This window comes from Miscanthus floridulus, chromosome 17 (genome assembly GCF_019320115.1).
Source record: "Miscanthus floridulus cultivar M001 chromosome 17, ASM1932011v1, whole genome shotgun sequence".
In the NCBI taxonomy this organism is placed as follows: Eukaryota; Viridiplantae; Streptophyta; class Magnoliopsida; order Poales; family Poaceae; genus Miscanthus; species Miscanthus floridulus.
The window spans coordinates 92684096-92707184 of NC_089596.1; positions in this window are offsets into that span (position 1 = coordinate 92684096).

Sequence of the window (23089 nt, forward strand, 5' to 3'; positions counted from 1 at the left end):
CAATTGCGTTGTCTGATGAGGGGGCGAGGATGAGGATGACACTGGCAGACTGAGTGAGCTCATTGCTCTAGTAGAGGCAGGCTTGCAGGCACAGGAGGCTGAGGATGATACTGATAGACTGAGCGAGCTCATCGCTCTAGCAGAGGCGGGCTTGTAGGCGGATGAGGCTAAGGAAGACACTGGCAGACTGAGTGAGCTCATCAGTCTAGCAGAGGCAGGCTTACAAGCGGAGGAGGATGATGATGCGTTCTTCACTCAAGCCACAACGACCACAGATGAAGTGGAGGCCGCTTACTATAGGCGATAGGTAGGTCAGAGCAACGCAGGTGAGCCTAGCCACAGCAACATGGTTATAGTAGAGGACCGGTACTCAGATGATGAGTTGCTTACTCAGTATGTTTCAGACTGATGATTTGGAAGTGCATTTGCCCCTATGTGTACTATCGGCATGTACTTCTAGTATTATTATGTTGTTTAATGTGGCATAGTATTGAACTTTTTATTATGTGGTTGTTTTCATTATTTATGGTCTCAATATTCCGCTTAATGTTACGGACGTATTGAAATGTGAACACATGCTGCAAATAAAACCTCTAGACGACCCTCCAGACATTAGTACTGTAACGAAAAAATACTGAGGAGTGTTCTTCTTCCTTGTTGTGTGTGTGAATGAGAGGGAGTGAGTGGTTATTTATAGGTTGAGAGGAGGAATGTAGGCCTCTCAATGTGCCATGTCAGCGATCCGTGTGCCTCTTCACCTCAACCCCTGGATCAAACAGTCATAAGATGGATGGTGGAGATAGAGTGGAGTTGTGCATCCTTGCATGCCAGTACTATATCAGTGATGTGATAAATCGTTGTTGTCCTTGTATCTGAAAAGTCTATTTTTATTGTCTGAAAAGCATAGAATCGTTCACTGTTGCTTGGTAACCCTAGATTCATTTACAAAGCGTATGTACGATACATTTGGATTATACATGTTCTAACAAATTTATAGTTAATTTGTGTACTATATTTGTGCCTTTTTAGCGGTGTAGTATGAATAATGATCCACGTAAAAAATTCGCAAGAGTTTTCCTTGTTTTAGGAGCATCCACAGTTACAAACAGAGACATCATTATATATTCCAAACATTTAGAGCCTCTTTGGTAGAGCTCTTGCAGGGGCTTCAGCTCTGGCTCCTGCAGGAGCTCTGCCAAATGCCTATTTTGGAAAGGGCTCCGCATGGGGAGCTGGTCAAGAGCCAGAGCCATTTTTTGCCTGCACAGGAGAAGCCTAAAAAACGAGCTTCGTGTGGCTCCTTGCTGTGGGTTCACGTCGTCTAGTGCGAAGGTGCTGTTTTGCCAAACGTTTTTTAGAACGGTCTCCTTTAGAGGAGCCAGAGCCAAAACCATTTTCAGAGGAGCCAGAGCCCTACCATATAGGCCCTTAATCATCCAAGCAGCAAAATGCAACCACAACGAACATCACAACCAACATAATATGTCATGCACAGCCAAATAATCCACAATATCCATACAGTCCCAAATAGTTATAGAAAAGTAAATACAAAATCCATAATAGTGCATACTAACAACTACCATATCTCTCACTACCTCCTACTCTTGCCCTTACCCTTGTGACCGAGAGCGCTCGTACCTAGAGTGTAAGGGTCATGCGGACGATGTCACCTAGTGCCTAGAGGCAGTGTAGGATGAGTCGAGGGAGCATCATGGAGCTAAGAGGGGCCAAGCTCCTCGTGCCTCTTGTCCACATCGTCGTCGTCGTCTTCCTCGTCCTCGTCCCCATCCCCTATAGCTGCTTGGCTAGATGAACCCAAGCCTGCTCTGCTTGCGGAAGGAACGTACACGTTTTGCGTCGTGTCTATCCTGCAACCACAATGACCAGCCACACGGCATAGACGATGTGACAGCCTCTATTGTACAAAACTATGTTAACTCAAACAATCTAACGTATTAATGATATGTTTGAAAGAATATTTTTAATCTTACATCTAGGAAGCCAAGCATGTAGTCATCCTTGACTCTCGACCGAATGCGCTCAATCTCTTCAACTTAGCATTTGAGTGTATTGCCCTGCAACAAAGTTCTTAGTAATAATACTTCTGAACAGATAGCAATAGGTGTTGTTTTCTTTTGTAAAAGAATCTAACTTATTATAAGGGTGATACGGCTCGAAGGTGGCACTAACTAAAATAGATAACTCCTAATGTCGGTCCAAGAACGCCTAATGTAATGTTGTGCAACTTAACATAGAAAAATAAGGCAATTGGCTTACCACTCTGTCCAAGATCGGTCCTACCTCCACCTGCCTTCCTGCACGAGTCGATTGGTCATACGCCGTGTCTTCATCGTTGAAGGACTCGATGTCGGCATAGTCATCTTCTGTCCACTGTACCCTCAACCTACAACATGTCGCACGCTGGTACCAAGCTTGGTACCGCCTGAACTCACAGTTCGTGTGCGGCTCGTTGTTGTCATCCACGTTGTCGTGCATCTCCTCCCATTGCTCAATGAAGAACTGGTGGTGCCTCTCCTAGTCAAAAATCTTCTTGTTCTTCTAACGATCCAACCTGCACGTATGTCATCGTTACTTGAATTCATATATATGTCACCATATTAATAGAAATCGACCATCACGAGATATTTGAAATATCAAAACACTTACTTGTGTAAGTCAACGCCAGTCGAGAACAGAGCCGTAGGCCAAAGCTGTCTCACTCCAAATTAGCGTACAACCCTATTTGGCAGGTGAAACTCGACAGCATAGAAGCAGATTAGAGGGCACCTCATCCTAGAGAAGTCATCGTCGAACCCACAAACGTTGCTCAACTAAAAAGGAAGTGTGTCCTCTCCACCGTATGACTCCCACTCCACCTGCAACATGTCCAAACAAGATGTTAGATGATATACTAATCCTTTTCAAACCAGCATGGAACATAAAATTTACTTACACTAGACATCGTCGGCGTGTCTAGCTCGTTCGTGAACTCAATGTATGCCCGGTCTAACCTCACATACGGAACCCTGACCTGGTCCCAAAGGTACACCCATGTCGGTTGCCGACTTGGAGGCTGACCTTGGAACCACTCACGACGAGCCAGAACCTCTGGATGGCCAACTGGAAGACGAGCCCACATCCACAGCTATAACAGGTACATGCATCCACAGCTGTAACAGGTACACGCATCCACCAAGTGATGGGTTGGACAAAGACCGACGACACCCCTCGCACAGCTACCGCTATAGAAAACACAAGACTGCAGAGCCCTAGCTATAGTGACCGGCCTGGTCCCAGTCACTAAGGCAGTGGATCCACATCCAAGATGCACTATCACCCATGGCATCTGGGAAGAGAATGTAGGAAAATAGGTGTAGGATCCATGCCCTGTAGTAGTACCCAATTGTCTCCTCATCTGCCTCCTTAGGGCACTGTGTGAACTCTTCCTGTAGCCAGGAGATGGGAACTCTAGAAGTGCGAGCCCCTTGCTCGCCAAGCTCACACCCAAGGAAGGCCTCCACTCGTGCTCTCCAGCCCTCTGACCTGCACTACCCGGTGACTGGGTTGCCGTGAATCCTTAGGCCTAGCATCTTCTGATAGTCCTAGAGCGTGGCTGTCATCTCCCCGAAAGGTAGGTGGAAGTTGTGAGTCTCCGGTCGCCACCTATATTTGAGACAAAGCAAGATTACTTGTCAAAAAGTCAATCGCGTGAACAAATGGCCATGAATGGAGGCAATGATTCAATTTAATACCTGTCAACCAACACAGTTATGGCCACTGAGTTGAACTTGGGCAACCCACGACAGACTTAAAAAGAGATGACATCCAGGCCAGCTCTTTGTAGGAAATGAGTGTACCTATCGTCGTACCGCATGTCCAAGAACCCACTGTGGGTTCTAGGACAAAGGAGCAGAAGGTCCTACATCGAATAAAACATAGTCTCCTATTACTTCACGAACACATGTACACTCACCAAATTTTGAACAAAACTTATAGATTATTACCTGCCCCAGCGCTATGAGACGTCCTTGGTGGGTCGCCTCGTACGTCGGGTCGAGTAGGTGGAATTGCTCTATCCTAGAAAAAAGTGAATGAAATAGAACTTCAATATACAATTAAACATGAACTTCAAAATGTATAAGTAATTGACACAAATACAAGCATAAATTGAGACATGCATAATTAATTAAATGAATATGACAAATATAAAATAATAAAATCAATCAATAGTCGCACCTCACTAATCTATCAATGGCAACTTCGTGAATTGTGGCCAAGTCTACCGCACTTGCCGCACTTGTACTGCTCGGGGTCAGTAACAAATAGAGTTCCTATCCCACGCCTCGTTCTTCTAGGTATTTGATCCATAACCATCCTGTGCCTCGTCCTCTGCCTTGATCCACGCTTGTTCCAACGGTAAGCTGGATCCGCAATGTACTTCGGCCCATCATATGGAGGCTACTCTCCAGGGTCTCGAAAAGGCACGAAGCGGGGGCTCCATGTGTGCACAAGCATATCGACACTAAACTCGTGAGGTATCCTCCTCTCGATATTATAGTTGTGATGTCTAGATGCTGCCACCAAATGAGAACATAGAAAGTGGTACTGCCTTGGTTTACCATAAGTGCACTTGAAATCTTAGAGGACAACCACATGTATCCTCGACTCTCGGACCTCGTCGTCAGACATTGTACCACCCCTATGCTCAACCTGATAAGTCCCTGTGGTATGGTCAAAGCATGTAACCTCATGTGTGCTAGCCCTTTCTCTTGCCTTCTCTAGGTGTGCCTTTGGTTTTGGAGCCCATATCTCTCCATCACTCCGCAACTGCAATGCATGGGTGTGTCTATCGTTGAACCAGGCAATAAGCTTATAGAAGGTGAATTGAACAATTGCATTCATGGGCATACCACATATCCCTAATAGCAACTTATCGAATGATTTTGCCATGTTGCTGCACTGAAACTCGTACCTCCATCCACCAGCGTCGTGAGCTCTCATCCATTTCTCCAAATCCCTCATCAAACCTATGAGCCATTGTCTACCTTCTGCATTTGATGTGGTTCTGACCTGCTCTAACTTTTCCTAAAAGTACTTGTCCTCAAGCTGTCGAGCAGCCTCCTGGAACACATCAAAGTTACCCATCACACCATCCTTTCGGAGTAGATTCTTGGCAAGGTGCTGAGTACACCAACGATGGTGCAAAGGTGCATACCCCTCTATCCGCTCTCGCATGGCATTAAGTATGCCCTGGTGCCTATCAGATATGATGCCAACCTCCCTACTAGGCCCAACCACGTGTATCTGGACTAGCCTCAAGAACCATCCCCAACTGTCATTGTTCTCATTCTCAGCCAAAGCAAATGCCAAAGGAACCAACTTATTGTTCGCGTCACAGGATATGGCTATAAGAAGTGTGCCCTGGTATTTGCCAATCAAGAACGTACCATCAATGGAGAAGACAGGACGACAGTGCCTAAAGGCCTTGACACACTAAGAGAAGCACCAGAAAGCACGGAAGAATATCTGCCTCCCATCCTTCCATGCATTTGGTTTTGGGATGTACTCATAATGCATGCCTGGATTCACCGCTTTGATTGCATTGAAAAGAACTGGCAGCTGCTCATACCCATCCTCCTAGTCCCCATATATCATCTTCCACGCTCGTTGCTTAGCCCTCCATGCTTTACCATAAGTTATCACATAACCTCCATACAACACCTCAACGATCCTGATAATTGTCCTCACCTTCATGTTGGGTTCTCCCTGCAAAATTCCCATGAACCGCTTGTCAATGAGGGAAGATGTCAACTGCCAATGCCTTAGTGTCAGCTCATGATCAGCACAATTGTGTGGCCCGACAACATTTGTGATCTTCCATTTTCCGATTACCTGTTGCTTCCTTGCACAAACCCTCCATGGGTAGCATTCCTTGTCATACACAACTGTGTAACGGTGCTCCACATATGAATGTAATACCTTGTAAGGTCTCTTTCGTATCACTGCAAAAGCCTGCAACCACCTCTTCAAAGTAGGGAGGTCATTGAACACCCTCCCATTCTCAATTACCATGTTAGGACCGGCCTCAGGAGCTTCTAGGAGCTCATCATCATGTCCTTCTGCAAACCCCTGATCAGAATGAGCAAGATCACTAAACTCGTGAACTCTAGGATCACAGCGGCCGGGAAAGATACGCCTCATCATCTCAATATCACTCTCCGTCAGCTCTCCAACAGGGCGATCATCATCAGAATCAAGAGCCCTAGCCATCTCATATGGCTCCGAATCATGCATAATTTCAACACTATTAGAGCCATGGAATCCATCTCCAAAGTGCACTTGCATAGTAACAGGGGGCACATCCATATTCTCAGGAATGTCTCCTACAACATCAGTAGAAAAATGAGGAAAGAATGAAAGAAATAGATGTAAGGAATGAGGTGAGCTCCCAAAAACCATACGGTTAAGACACTTACTCGGATGATTCTGTGTCAAAGGGATCTCATAAGGAGGATCTACCACAGAAACATGAGTCTGACAAGCATCTCCAACTATCGCATTGGGGGCAGATTGAGCACGGGAACCGTAGGTGCAATCTCCATATGCAGATAAGGTTCTAGAATGGGAGGGTCGATGTGTGCCTGATGATCCATTGCTGAGGTAAACCCATGAGGGATGGGATCAACTAACACCCAACGCACAACCACGTCTAAACATTACAGCTGGCTCTTCATAGCCGATCTCCCATAGTTCTCCCACTGATCCGCACAACTAATTGAGATCATTCGCCTGAAGATGTTGGGAGGAGAACCTAGGTGCAGTACACCATCAACTACAATGCCATCATCTCTAAGGAAATGCAGCTCCTCACGAGCCCTTGCAACCATCTCAGTAAATGAAGACCTATCATTGAATAGCACAGGCACGCTTTGCATGTCAACAAACTCAACATATACATAGCGATCGTTTTCAAAGGTGCCTCCATGATATATGGTCACTAGGTTGTCTATCTAGTTCAAACACGTAACGAAACACATGTCCTTTAGTCCAAATTAGACGATACATAGTACATAACAAGTACTTTCTAACTACAAACTAAGTAAATAAGATAATAACTATGTATATATATACAGTGTACTCACTAAATAGCTAGATCATATTTAGTTAACTAAATATGTAACTACATATCTAAGTAGCTATCTAACTATATATATGTACCTGTGTATCTATGTTTCAATCTATCTACATATATATCTCACTAGATCACTAACTAAATCAACTACCTCAGTCATCATATTAACTAGTAAATAACAAATACCAACTAAGTAGGTACATTGCATATTCATAATTTTTACCTTTCCAACGACTGATCCGCGGACGTCGACGGAGTCGCAGCGGACGATGGGCGTGGGTCAGGCCAACGATCCGGGCCAGCGGCGGCACGGCCGGCCGCTGTAGGTGGCAGGGTCGACGGTGGCGCGGTCGACGACAGCGGTGGCGCGCGGCGGGCGTGGAATGCCAGGGGGCTCCGGCCGGCGGTGGAGGGCGGCAAGGCGGGGCGAGGCCAAGGCGAGGAGAGGGTGCAACGCGGGCGTAGGAACCAGCGAGGGGACCGGGGCGCGGGCGGCCAGCTGCGAGCAATGGCGCGGCGCGGCGCTCCTGCACGCCGAGGCGCGGCGGCCGCGGTGGCGCTTGGCGGGCTCAGGGCGCGGGCGCGGTGGTGCGGCGGTGGCGCGGGCGCGGGCGCGGTGCGGGCAATGGCGTGGACACGGGCGCGGTGGCGCGAGCGCGGGCAAGGGCACAGGCGTAGTGGTGCGGCGCGGGCACGGGAGCAGGCGCGGTGGCACGGCAGTGGCACGGCGTCGGCGAGGGCGGCGGCGGCGAAGCTCGGCTCTGTTCTGCTAGGGCAAGAGAGGGAGAGGAAGAGAGGCGCGGGCCCATAGGTAATGAAGGCTCGGCGCCATAGTTGCAGGCGACGAGCTCCCTGCTGCCATGTCACCTACCCAGCCCAAGAGCTCGGCGCCAGGGACGCTGGCGCCGAGACTTGTTAGCTCGACGCCAGCATCGATGGAGCCAAGCTAAGGGTCTATTTTCTGAAATTTTCCTCTAGGGGTCTATTTGTGAGAAACTTTCAAAAAAAAGAGCTAAAATATAAAAAATTCAGGCTCAGTACGGGTGCATCCCAGTGGTGTAGGGCTCGGCCCAATTAGCCAGGTGGGGCCGCGCGGCGCGCCCTGCGTGGTTTTCCCGAGGAAGATTTGGTTCCTCCGTCGATTGCAGGGCACATGCGTGCTGTTGCTGATGCGTCTTCTTTTCCCCCTTGCACGCCCGTGTGGCGCCGCGCGTGACGTCACCGGTCACCCACAGGCCACAGCGCGGAGAACAGTGGCATCATGCAGCGTAGGCCCACCGCTCGGGCCGGTCGATCCCCTCTCCCCTATACGCCACAGCCTGAGCTACGTTGCCCCGAGAGAAACCGTTGGCTTTGCTGTGCGCTAAATTATCAATGCAATTTTTTATTTGAAAAAGACTGTCAATACTAGTGTACTCTCTCTGTAAAAAAAAGTTGTATATCTCATTTTTTAGAAATAAACCAATATTAAATTTGACCAAATATATATAAAAATAATAACTTATATTATCAAAACAGCGTTATTAGATAAGTTCTGCAATATATTTTTGTAAACTTATTTAAAGATAGAAATATTGATAATATTTTCATACAAAGTTAAATTTGAAGTTGATTGACTCCTAAAAAGAATTAGATGTGGCCCTTTTTGATAGAGGGAGTATGCTTCTGCCTATATAAGCCAAGAATGGTTGTCCAAAGGAAACTAATGAAAGTTCCAAATGCTTTGAGAAAAAAAATATGATTTTTGACTGATGATAATACGTACTCTGTCTATCATTTTCAGTGGTGGCAATATCTGATGTAGTAAGCATTCGATGAGATATGAATGACCTGATCTAGTTGGTATGGACGGTGCGACTGTGATATTCCACTATCGCGGTGAGGTCCCTTTGCTTTAGATTGTTATTTTCATGTTCCTTTGACGGCTTTTCTATGTTGCCTTTTGTTATAAGATCTGGAAACCAATACACATGTAATATTGTAAAAGTTATACTGTTCTAATAATATATATGTAGTATATTTTTATAAGAATGTATTTTCCTTTTTTTTTTGTTATGGTATCTGGTTTCATAACCATTTCATGTTCTTCTATATGGCTAAAACATTTTTGGCCATATATAAAAAAACAAACAAGATAAGTTAGTTTATTATAATAGGCTTGACTTCTTGGCTACCACATGTGCCTATGTATGTCGAGCAATTTTTTAAACGAATGTGTATGAAGCATTTTGTGCTTCAAGATTGTAATCTTATGCTTCGACTCTTGATGAACAAAAGGGGCGGGGGGGGGGGGGGGGGGGGGGGGGGGCGTTGGATGTTTACATGTCGGTAAAATCTCTGATGATAACTTTCAACCTGGAAATGAAGACCCAAACCTTCAAAGTAGTTCTCACCAAGAGACGTCAACAAGGTCATTATTTTTTGCTAACTGCTTCTAGTACTACCCTCTAGGGTTATTACCATATCCAGAAGGTATGTGATAATGAATGTGTTCTTTTTCAATATCTGTCAGTTACATCTGATGAGAGCATGTTTGGTATAACTTAGTTTCGCTAGTGAAGCAGGTTTTTTTTTTTTTTTTTGCTTTGGTTCCATAAAGCAGCCTCACTTGAAGCTAAAGTTGTTTTCATAAACATTTGGTAAAAAAACAGCTTCTTAGGGAAGATAGCAGAGAGAAAGCTAAGAGAAGCTAGTATTTTCAACTTTAGCCAGCTTCACCTAGAGAACTATGCATGTGAGAGGAGCTAAAAACTGCTGAGAAGTTGTTTCATCCACACCCGTATGGTCGAAGAAGCTTAAAACAGATTTGTGAAGCTGTGGGAGAAGTTGTACAAAATACATCATAAATATTCTGGTGCGAATTTGCGGTAGCGCTGCTGTGTCAATCTGTCATCTATAAGATAAATAAAACGATGATTGGCACCCGTTCACGAAATGACGGCCGGCCAACTGCATATCTAGTATGGCTTTTGCCCAACCAAGGAATTGGAAAGGAAATAAAACAGCTCCTAGGTAGTAAATGAATGAAATAATAGCAGCCACTGACATTCTTGGCAGTTATTCTCCTCGTTTTTTGATTGGCTAAGCCGCACTCAGCTTTGGAATCGTTAGTCTTTTCTGGTAGAGTCGTTAGGCAATATTCTCACTAGTTGGATCCCAGCAACAAAAGTAGTCAACTCGATGTAGTGAACACGCATCCACTGATTATTATGGGCAACAATTATTTTGTTTTCGAGTAAGCCTATACAACATATTGCAAATATATATTTAACTAGTAAACATGCTCGTACGTTGCCACAAAACATATAATTCGCAGTGTTCACGCCAATGATAATACTAGCTATTTTTGTTAGATTTAATTGGGATTAGCCTAACCTTAAATCAAACAAATTCTAAGATGCATAATAAACGTAAATGCAATAAAAGATTAGTCCCGCCTAGGAAATTGGCAGGTTTTGTAGTTTTTTATTTACGACATGGTAATTTACGTATCTCGGTAGTAGATTAGAGGGGGTAGCATACAGGACATAGATTTATACTGTTTTAGGTACGTGGTAGCCTGCCAGGGTTTTTAATTTCGGTATCGCAAAAATTTCGGCCACCACCGAAATTGCTTAATTTCTCGAAATTCAGCCAAAATTTCGGTGAAATTTTTTTAGAGACTAACACATGAAGTATGCTTTTTTCTAAAAAATAGATCTAAACAAATATTAGTATGATTTATGACTACACATCTATGAAATAGAAGAATATGCAATATAAACAATAGAAAATATGAGTCTAGGTTTATATTCCATAAGTATTAGTGTATTACAAAATTTCAGATTTTTCTTTCAGTCACCACCAAAATTACCGAAATTCGCGAAATTCAACCGAAATTTTGAACCCTGCAGCCTGCATTCAATGTAGATGATCTTTATTGCTTGTGCGCCGTACGCTCAAGGTAGGCTGCGAGTAGGGGATCGCATCAACAATGTGTCTACAGGAGGAGCAATCTGGATGACAAGCTCGATCTATCTAGGAAAGGAATATTTCTCCTAATTTTTATCTTTTAATTTAGATGTAAAACTCCTTTAAAACACCGTGCCCTAACTTTTTCTTGTAACGTGCTTACACAATTTAGGTGTAGGAGAGACGAAGCTTTTCAGCCGGGTACAATATAGTAAAATGTTTAATATTTTGATCGAGCCACTAGTTTTCAAGGTTCTCATCGCCAGCAAAAACGAATGGCCTGTTCTGAATGTCCTTGCTTGTAGCTAGAATCAGTTATGTAATTTCCCACCAACAAAGTGTTTTGAAACTGTGGTTGTTAATGATCATGGGTATTGTTCGAAAAAAAAGTTTAATGGTCATGGGTTCGAATATCTCCACTGATCTTTCACCGTCAGTTCCACGCTGACAGTGCCTTCTTGACGACATGATTAAACTAGCATCAGCTGGAGATGCAGACTACTACTAGTCCAAGAGATCATCGATGGCATGCACAAGTGGATCAATCAGCTGCAGATCTTTGGGGGTCGAACTAACGCGCGCCAGTGGGCAGGCACTATTTTGACAAGTCGTTATTTCTCCCGTGAGGTAAAAAATTGAAGATAAAAAGGCGCTGCAAATCTGGGGAGAGATACATATGTCGGGTTGAAACCCCAGAAAGGGCAGACCCAACAACCGATTCATCACCTCAGTGAGATGACAATGTGGGTGCAAAGGATCATGTAAATAACGCCTGCTGGCCGCCTGCAGTTTCGTAGCCTCGCAAGCATATATATTTTTACCGGCGATGATGCGTGGTGGATGGAAAAAGACCCGGTGAAATCTTGCTCCTTTTCGGTGGAGATTTTTCGACAGTGCATGCAGCACTTTGATTTGTAAAGCGCAATTTCATCTGGATATTTGGCTACCTGCGTGCTGCTGCTGCATATGGTTTCTTTCGGCGGCTTACGACGTAGGGCTGACACCTGTTAAACTGTATGTAGACAGTTAGACACCACACGTACGATGCTTATCGCTATTGTTCAGGTAATTAATCTCTCCCGTCCTGTGTACGTGTAACGGTGTAAGTGCATGCAAGCTGTGTACTGCTATATTTATGTTCGTGTAGTGTAGTCGATCGTTAACTGCATGGTGATATTAATTTATCTAGCGTTATTCAGAGAAACTGTACGCATACGTGGAAAGCAAGGTGGTGTGCATCCATCTGACTAGATGGTTTTGTCCAACCTCATGAAGCGGTACGATTTTACTCAGCCCTCCGGTATAATTTAGGGCTCCACTCAACTTTCATATACTAGATAGCAGTACTACAAGAGACCTGCTGCGTTCAGATGCCGATTGCCCACTGCAATTCTCTAACACATATATATCGTCATCCAGATGCTTCAACTAGCAAGCTACCTGTAGTACACAACTCCCTATTATCAAATATATTTTTAAACATTCCTAAAAAGAAGAAGAAGATATTTTAAACATCAAGAAAAGCCTGCCAAGCTAGCTACCACTACGGCTGATGCCCCCCCAGTACGTACTTGACCCTGATCGAGCCATGAATTAACAATCGATGATAGATAATATATGCGGTCACCATGCATGAATTCGTTGCTTGCATTCACGGAAGAGATCGAGTATATGCAATTTGTTTAGTGAACCAGTCCAGCGATCGTGCATGTTACGTTGACAATGCCACTGCGTAGAGACTAGAGAGGTGGTGAGTGAGGTGCCTTTAGCTTACTAGGGCAAAAACAATTGCTTTTAAAAACATGGGCCTCTGAATGTGACTAAAGCCTAGGGCATCCAATCGCGTAGCCGGCCCTTCGTCGTCGTCTCCATCTTTTGATGCCCGGCCGGCCGGTCTGTGGATGCTTCCAAAGCTGGCTGCTCCTTTATTGAGCTAGCTAGTGTGCAATTCCTCTCCTCGCCTTTCCCTGTAATCCTATCCAAATTATCGAAAGCAGGGCAACACATTTGGAAAAGACGCTCGTTGTCATCTCTAATTCATTCCTTGGGAGCTAAGGTTTTGCTGGATCGATGCATGATACATCGATGTGCTTCGTGACTTCAGCATCCCTTGTCTAGTAGCTAAACGACGACATGCATGCACATGTCAGAAACAAAAATGAACTCGAGACACAACCTTATACATGCATACATTACCCATGCCATGAGCAATAGGTTCGAGTACGAATATTGTTGCTTATAGTTATAGGGGCATGTTTAGGGATGACAGTGGGTTAGGTAAAATATGTGTTGAGTACATATATATCCACCTACATGTACCTGCGGGTGTGTCCATAAAAATTTGTATCACATATCCGTGGTACTTGAGATATAGTCCCCCCCTAAGGGCATATACCCCTTACACTTCCAAAGGTGATATGTATGGGACGGCCCCCCACCACCGGATCTACTGCCCCGCCCCCAAGCGCCTTCACCTCCCTGTCCCGGCTACGACGGCTTCCCCTCCGCTGGATCTGTTGCCCTGCACCACGGCTCGGCTCTAAAATCTATTGGATGTGTGCCTCCTTCCCTATGTCTTCTTAATCTTCGATCCAAGCTCTCCCGCTGCCACCGCCTCCCACTTGGCTCCGGCAACGCCACTGTCACCTTCGTCGCTGCCATGCTAATAACCTAGCGGAGGTTGATGGGCTATCACCTTTACGCCCCCTCCTTTGCCCCGGCCAGTGGTACCGCCTCCACCTCGCCCCACGCTACCCCTGCGCTCACCACCACCGCTGACTGGTCTTCTCCCCTAATAATCCTTGTAAGCCCATCAAATTTAGGTAAGCCTCCGAACCTCGAACCCCGAAACCCTAACCATAACCTTTGTTGGAGTTTTTTTTTCACGAACATGCCTCACATGTATTTCATTAAGCAGGAATGAGAGTTTTACGGTTAGCGGGCTGACCAAGGGTGAGGTGCACAGGGGCAGACGCGCCAAAAACAGCCAAATGAAACGAAAACGAAAACAAGCACAAGCACGTGACATGCTTGGATTGGGCAGAAAAATTAGGAACCCTTGAATCACTTGGAGTGAATTTTAGCTTTACTCTTCTTTTCTTTTTTTTAATTAAGCTGCTAGCAGTTTATTTTAGCCCACCCAACACAGGGCGTAGCCGGAAGCTGTTAGCTAGCTAGCTAAAAGGAGTTTGCAAAAGCCGGCCATCATTGTTGCTTTCCCCTGCTGACCTTTCCACAAAGCCATTTTGATTCGCGGCGGGGGCGGAGGGGCCGCAGCACCGCAGCAGCCAGTCGCCCGCCTAGCTTTGCAACGTTTCGCTGTCGACTTCACTGCCCGCTTTTGCCCAAAAGCCCTGCCCCTGGTGTGGTCTCGCCCGGATCCTGAATATCTTATGCGCGCGGGCTTTGTTGGGAGGGGCCGGCGACCGGGGCGTGGCTAGCTTCAAAGGCGCCTTTACGCGAGCCCTACCCCTGGCTTGCCGCCGTGCCGCGCGCCGGCTGGCTGGCTCGCGGGCGATGGGCATGGCGCTGCATGCTGCTGCTGGTAGGGGTCAGCGGCTCCTCTCAGTGGAGTACTGCGATACTCGCACAATTAGCCACCGTTTGTTTACATAACTAATGCATGCACGTTCCACGTACTTTATTGGGCCAAAGATCCGCGACGCTGACGACTGCATGCTGCGGCCATCTCGATCGATTGGAGCGTTGTGCGTGTGCGCTGGATTAGAGGACCAAGGAGAGGGTTGCTGGGTTGGCGTTCTATCCCCTACCTCCTCACCTAGCAACACAAAAGCTAGTCCTGACCTTCGAGCACTAGATCGATTGATCGATCAATAGCAGATCCTAACTACTCTTGATTAGGAGTTGTTTAGTGCACTTATTTAGAAGAGCAGCTAATACATAATTAAGCTAGCTAGCTAGCTAGCTAGCCGAATGAGCAACGAACGAGTGCGTGCGTGCTCCACGTTGGAGCGGTGCTGCCGATGGGTGAGAGATCGAGGCCGATCGTGAGCGACGATTCTCTGTCTGTGATCCAAATCCGCGAGTCATGGAGATGTGCGCCCGGCCGACAAGGCCCTGAAGCATGGTGGTTAGAGCACTACCGGCCGGCCAGCCGGAGGATGCATGGCCGGGTTGATGGTTTTGACTTAAGACGACTGGCCTACACAGGGGCCGGGGACGCTAAATTAACCATGATGCTCAGGACGAAATGGTGGGGTTTCTCGTCGGGAGCACTGCAGAGGCATGCCTCGACATGTCCCCTTATGATGCAGTCATTAGCAGACCCCAGGTACCGATCTGTCGCTCGTCTCTCCTCCCTAATAACCCCCAGCCCAAATGGGCAAACGGTCATCTGGATCAGTTGAATCTTTGGATATAGTATTAGTACACTGCTCCTGCTAGGATGAAGGATCTATACCACATCTGAAAATGATCGCTTCAATAACGACAGCAACAACTTTACATGCATGTTTCATCCAATTCTGTAATTGGTATATATATATATATATATATATATATATATATATATATATATATATATATATATATAGAGAGAGAGAGAGAGAGAGAGAGAGAGAGAGAGAAAAGCATTTACTGGCAATATATAAGTCGCATGATCTTTTCTGAAATCTAAGACACTACTAACTCCGTTTACTGGTAATATATAAGTCGCATGATCTTTTCTGAAATCTAAGACACTACTAACTCCGTCCTCAAAATCAAATATACTATATTTGTCACTGCAGACAATCCTAACAGACTTTCGGCCTGTTCGCTGGTTGGTTTCTGGGCTGGTTTGGGCTGGCTGGTGCTGGTTTATTGTGAGAGAAAAACACTATTGACTGGCTGGTTTGGGCTGACTGAAACCAACAAACGAACAGACCGTTTACAGCTACCACAACGAACATGATGCATTCTATCATTAAAATTGGTAGAGATACAAATTCAGTGGCTAACAATCTTGCAAAGAAAGCAAGGTACGCTGCAATTCCCTGATCGATGGCTCTGGAAAAGTTCCAATAGGACAATTTTTTTGCCCCATCTCTGTGTTTTGTATTTAAGCTTTGAATGAAATTTACCGTTTTAAAAAATATATACTATATCTATCATCCTAGAAAACTCGATGCTTTAAGATTTAAAAATTGTCCCATAAGTGGTTGTTGTTCACGGGCAGTTCCAGGGTGACCTCTTTTGTACTCTTTTTTTTTTGTGCGCAAGGGGAGAGGTTTATCAAGGATTACAAACCAAGGAGTGCACACACTCCGGAACACCATCAGAGACGCAGCTCTGTTGTGTATCTCTCTTTTTTTCTTTTTTCGTCTAATATATTGATTGGCAAAGCTCTTGTCGCCCTTTATAAAAAAAATTGTCCCATAAAACTAGTTATTTTAGCTGTCGACACTAGATTAATACCATATCAGCTTGAGTTCCAAAATTTTCCTATAAAACTTAATGCTTTTGTTCTTGACACTAGATTGAGCTCATACCAGATTGAGACTGAGGCTTGTGCATGTCTCCATAAATTCCTTCTAATTAGTGGCTTAATCCTTAATTGGTGTGGATCACTTTCAATAAACAGGGACACATTGGTATTTTCCATTGACCACTAACATGTCCTAAAAATACTAAAACATCATGTATTTTTTCATTTTTTGATAGAGGGTGTATAAGAGATTGTAAGCTTTTTTTCGAAAGCAAACTATCGTAAATTTGACAGCACAATAATATTTGCGATATCAAATATGTTTATATCTATAAAAAACAATATTAATCAAACTATTTAAGGAAGAAGATAGCACGCACTCCTAAGTTTGAAAGTTTAACTGCCTGGTAGTGCTTTTATTTTTATATATCACTATGCATTGCCTGAGCTGAATTGAACTCCTTGCCCTGCCTAATACCATGCTCATTCGACACGCTTTTGGGCCCATGATCAGTATTTTATTTCGTTGGTTATAAGAGAATGTGCCAATTCAGTTGAGCAGGATTATTTGGATCGTCCGAGCAAACTGTCAACTGCATTTGAAAAATCTTCTGTTAGTTGCGTCTGATTATGTTCTTCGCCTTTTTGCGTTGATGGAAACACTATGTAAAGGCAACACATGAGGAAAGCCGGGAACCCGGTGCACTCGCCTTTTCTCTTTCTATCAATTAACTAGAATCCCTGCCATATAAAATTGATACGGACTCTACGCACCCACTGCACGAAGATGAAAACAGAGGGTGCATGTCATCCATGGTTGGGCTTGGCTATCGTCGTCGTCGTCCGGGTTTATCCCCTCCTTTGTCTTGCACAAGATGCGTCGATATTTGGCTCATTTTTTATATACAAAAAACTTTCAATTTATCACAATTGCATTTATTTATTTGTTGTTTTCCGACTCGTACGTGCGTATTTCTGTAGAATCTCGCAGAAGAAAGATCAGGCGATGAGCTGACTCTGCCCATGCATGTTTATCGGTACTCTCCGGTGCTCAGTGGTACAACTAGCTGCAGCAACGGCACTGCAAGACGACAGCGACGAGATGGAATATTTGGCGATGGCGAAATGGATTATTTCGGGGTATAAACCTACATGTAGACCTCATCCGAAAGGGAGATAGAGGAAAACAGGGGCCGAGGCACATATTCCTTCACCCATCCATCCTCCCATCTAGGGATAAAAACGGATCGGATACGGACGGATATTACCGATATTATATTTGTTTTTATATTTCTGTCCGGATTTAGATTTGAATACGGATAGTGTCAACTATGTCGGATATGATACGATTGGATATCGACATCATAAATATGCGATTTGAGTATTCGGATACGGATACGGTATCGGATGTTGGATATCCGGACTCGGATACGGACAGATATCAACCCCTCTAAACGGATTCGGTTTCGAATACGGTCGGAAAATATCCGTATCGTTTTCATCCCTACTCTCATCACACGGCGAGGTCACAACGCACGCACACCACACTATGGGCTACACGACACGACAGCAGCCCCCTGCAAACCGTCTCGTACACTGTCCACCCCTCACGTCGTGTTCCCAGGTGACCACCAAAATGGCGAAATCCCTCCCCCCACCCTAGAAAACCAAGCCACCCGTCCGGCCGATGGAGCCGACCAATAATCATCCCCAACAGCCCTCCCAGATGCTGTCCGCCGCGCAGCTAGCGATTTTTTTTTATTTTAACACTTTTTCGAAACTAATTTTAAATCTAACACTATCGGGTTTTTTAAAAAACTAACACTTTTGGCCGCGTCTATTGCCCTTGCGCGGCCAAATGCCTATGCCACGTCATGCATGGTGGCACGGCAGAGGGCTGACGTGGCAGCGACCAGAAGCGCTGACCGCTGACGTGGCAGAGCTCTGCCGCGCCACCGATCTTGGCGCGACAGTGCCGCGCCCTCATCCATGGCGCGGCAGAGCCGGGTATAACCTCCGCCGCGGCCCGCGTGCCCGAGCAGTCGCCGTTCCCCGAGCAGCGCAGCAAGGCAGCCTGGCCGCCGAGCACGCCATCCGCCGCGGCCGCATTCGCCCACGCCAGCTAGCCCGCCCGCGCCAGCAAGCCAGCCGCGTCCGCCCGCCCGCGCCAGCCAGGCGGCCAGGCTGTCGGCCGCCCGGTGCGGCCGCCACGCCCGCTCGCCGGCGCACCTCCCCCTCTGGCCAGAACCTCGGGTCATGCACGACGGCTGCCCCCTAGGCCTACGCCCGCGCCTTTCGGCCCGGTCTTGCGCGCTGCAGCGAGGTACTCCACTAATATAGTTAGCACAGTTAATAAAGTTAGTAAAATTATTAAAGTATAGTTAGTAAAGTTAGTTAATTTAATTAGTATAGTTATTGACTCTAGTTGTACATTGGATTTAGTCTAATTAGTTGTTGTAGTTAGCCTTGTATAGATGTTAATATTTGATTAGTTAGTATAGTTATAGTGGACGAAATGCTTTCGACGACTTGATGAAGTTTCTTGAAATGCTTTTACAGATGGATTGTTGTGTTAGAGTTTTATACGGAGAAAGTGTTAGGAGAGAAGATGGTATGTTTGAGGATATGGAAGAAGAATTGAAATGGTTTGATGAACCTCCTAGCTTCAACGACCTTTGTGTCCGTTTGAATATAAAGTTTGACGATGATTTCACACTGAAGGGGAGGTTTGATACTGGGTAGACTAAGGCACACTATGTCCTCGTGCCCTTGCGCGACCCTGCTCACTGGTCCCGCTATAATAGGGTTCTCCAAGGTTCCAATGTACCCATGGCTGAGGTGGTGGTGGAGAATGGGTACAGGATGTATGGTGTTTAGGAAGGCCCGTCCATTGATGGTTTTGGAGGCAATGAACAAGAATTTGGGGTCGAAGGGGAAGCAACTTAGGATAACATGGATTTGGATGGTCGGTTGACACAGGAGCAGTTCATTCAACTGCAGTAGGCTGTATAAGCAATGACTTCGATGTGAATGAGTTCGAACAGGAAGAGGAGGAGCAGGAGGAGGAGGACAGGATCGGTGATGTACTTAGCAGTGATTCAGACGATTCTGATGATGACCAAGAAGGTACAGATGCTATGGCAACACCGGCTGATGCTATGCCAGTATCGGTTCATACTATGCCATTACTAGTACCAACTTAGGTTTTGCAAGATGTCCATGCTCAGGATAGACTAGTCACATATTTGGCTACAGATGATACCTCCTATGATTCATGGGTCAGAATTAGCGAAGCGCATCAGTATGTTCCACCACCACCTTACACAGCGACTGAGCTTGAGCAACTAAGGTCCAAGAACGTATCTTTCAGAGGCATTCCGAACTATAGGGATGTCAGCATGACGGATATGGCAGTTTGTGATACCGGTCTCCAGCTGTCGCAGAACCGACCAATTTATAAGAATACAAGTATAATGGTAATCCGCAAGCGGTCGCACTGTCATACTTGAATCCATATAAACCCGGTAGTCCGTCGAGTACCACGACGGGTCTCGATAAACGATTTACAACAACCAAGATCGTACAGGATTCAACATACATGCCACATATTACATACGGTTCGCAGATACTTTTCATCATCAGAGTACGAATAAAAAGTTATTACAAACTGAGTTTGGTAAACAAAGCGGAAGCAAATAAGTTCGAAGATAAAGTTTCCAACATAGTTTGATACAGTGCCAAGCCAGATCACGGTCCACAAAAGCAAAGATAGGAATTACTAAAGAAGCCTGCCCAAGGCTTACTCATCATCCACAGCGGGATAGAAACAACTCTTGCAATAACCATGATACACAGTGCCATCTGCAACAATGGGAAAATAAACCCTGAGTACGAGAAGGTACTCAGCTAGACTTACCCGTCATGAACCAGAAATAAAATGACTCCAAGGATTATGCAAGGCTGTATAAGTGGACGTAACTTGACAACATTTTGCGAAAAAGGCAATTAACTGTTGTACAATTGTGATTCTTTTATCAAGTTAATTATAACTATCCATTTCTAGGTTAGCAACTATCCTATGCCAAACATGTGGTATATTATTTAGAATCATACAATAGTAACCATAGCAGGTATTGTAATTCCCTATTCATTTGAACCATCATGTTTCATAATATAGTTGCTACGATGTTGGGACTAGCCAAGTTTCTCACTATCCGGGAGAGACGGCGATTCGAATCGATTTCAACCAGCTGGGAATTTATTCCTAACACAAACCCAGATCTATCAGCCACGATAGTCTTAGGTCACCTTTGGTACAACTCAGGTACATATTTCGCGGGTCCGTACCGCGCCGCACAATCTGGAACACCAGATGCTAGGATGCTCAGGCCAAGCCTGCCCTTGGGCTCAGTCTGATCGTTCCCCGGAAGGAGCGCACAACAGAACGGTTCCCGGCCTGAGTTGAATTACTCGGCTTCGCGGTCGGAACGAGTTATCCAGCCAGCTAAGTGAGAGGCATGCGTTCAATCTTGTCAGAAGCGCCAACAACAGTACGGTCCTTAATCGACACAGACGGGGATAAATCCACACCCAAGACCTCCATGTCTTGTTGCTTCTCTATCGACTTCCCGTCCGGTCTCAATTTATTTTTACCACATGGTTCTGTTCCACGATAGCAGATATAGCCAACCGTGCTCCGGTATCCACCTATATCTCGCAGGTGACAGGACATCACCCGACTTCTACCGGTCTAAGCATGGCTAAGCATATATTCGATCCTGGACCTATACCGGTTAAAGGGTTAATATCTGGACAAGGAATGTACATGCATCAAGTGGTTTCATTCAACTCTTATACCTAATGCATCAATCATAAATACGTAAGTAAACATTTATAAATTACTGGGAGACTTATAATGCTCCGGGGCTTGCCTCGCAGAAAGGAAGTAGGGCGGTGGTCAGGGCACTCCGGAAGCTCTTCAGGGTTCTGCTCCACGCCTTCGGGAGCGGGGGCTTGCGGATTCTCCTGCGGGTTCCCTTCCTCTGCTTCTTCGAATTCCAGCAACGTGATCTCTTCCTCCAATCCTAGATGCATGAGTATGGTATGAGTATTACGAATGCATAATGTTAACAAGTGCATTGCGTTGTTTGAGTAGGTGCATATCTCTTCTCGATTACTACTTAACTATTTCTACAATGCATCGACTACGCCACAACCTGCAGCTACTTGTTTCACTCATAACTGGAGTTCTACAAATCCAAAAACAGTGATCCTAGACTTTCTGGAAAGCTTATCAAATTCTCTACAACTTTGTTATTAACCATTTTTATAGTCTACATCAGTTTCAACATGTAACTCATCACATTCTAGAATCAGTCCGGAAATGATTTAACATGCAATATAAAGTAAGAATACTTCTACTTTATGTAATCATTCCAAATTTGACAAACTAGAACCTACCAACAGTGTAAGCATACCAATTACAGTTAAGATGATATAATGGTGAAGCCCAAACTATTTATTAAATTGCCTTTATTATTTTATTTAGATATCTAGGTTAAATAATAAATATATATCAGATGTGCTTCATAAATTCTCCAAAATTTACAGAGCCTTACTAATGCTATCAAAGGACTACTATAAAAATTTCATGTCATTTTACTAAGTAGAACATTCTATACAAAAATGATAAGGAAGCAAGGCTTGAAATAGCATAAATGAAAAATCCTATTGAAAAGTGTCAAGCAACAGATTTCTTATTTTTCCTAACATCCATATGGTACTAGTATCACCTCCAACAAATTTCATGAATTTTGGACTCATAATTAATTTATAAAAATTCATGCAAGGATTAACTATTTATAAAAGAAAAATCTATAACTATAGATCTACACATGCACTGGTCCTCAAATTTTTACCCAAGCTCATGTATGACAAGAATAGCCTACCACAAAAATTTCATAATTTTTGGAGCACAGGAACTCTAGATATAAAATAAACAAATTTAAATATATTCAAAAGCACATTTCAAATCCTGATTTAAATCTCCATAAATTTCCACGGTTGAAGCTAAGAACATATTTTTCTTAAATACTACATTTCCTAAGGAACACTCACAAATTTATGTCACAATTTTTGGAGCTATCAAACTAAAGATACAAAAATAACAAAACATACTTGAATCTGGAATTTTTGAACTATCCCTAAAACCTAGAGTCGCTGACAGCAGGGACCCACTCGTCAGATGGACCCACCGGTCAGCGAGACCAAAACAGAGCTGGCGGCGCTGCTCGGCTGACGCGGCGAGAACTCGACGGTGGTGAGTTCGCCGGTGGTGACATCATCACCATACGACCTACATGACCTAGCGTGTTGATTGGTATACTTGGCCGGCCCTATCGTCGACACCCGCGACGACAGCGGCGGCCATGGCGGAACGGCGGGGATGGACCACGGCGGTACGCCGGTGGGGGCTACGATGGTTCGACCTAAAGCTCGGACGAGCACCAGTGGACTACAAGGAAGCTAGTGCGCGCGCTCTCATGGCCTGCAGTGGTCGGGTTGGGCCTAGCCACGGCGAC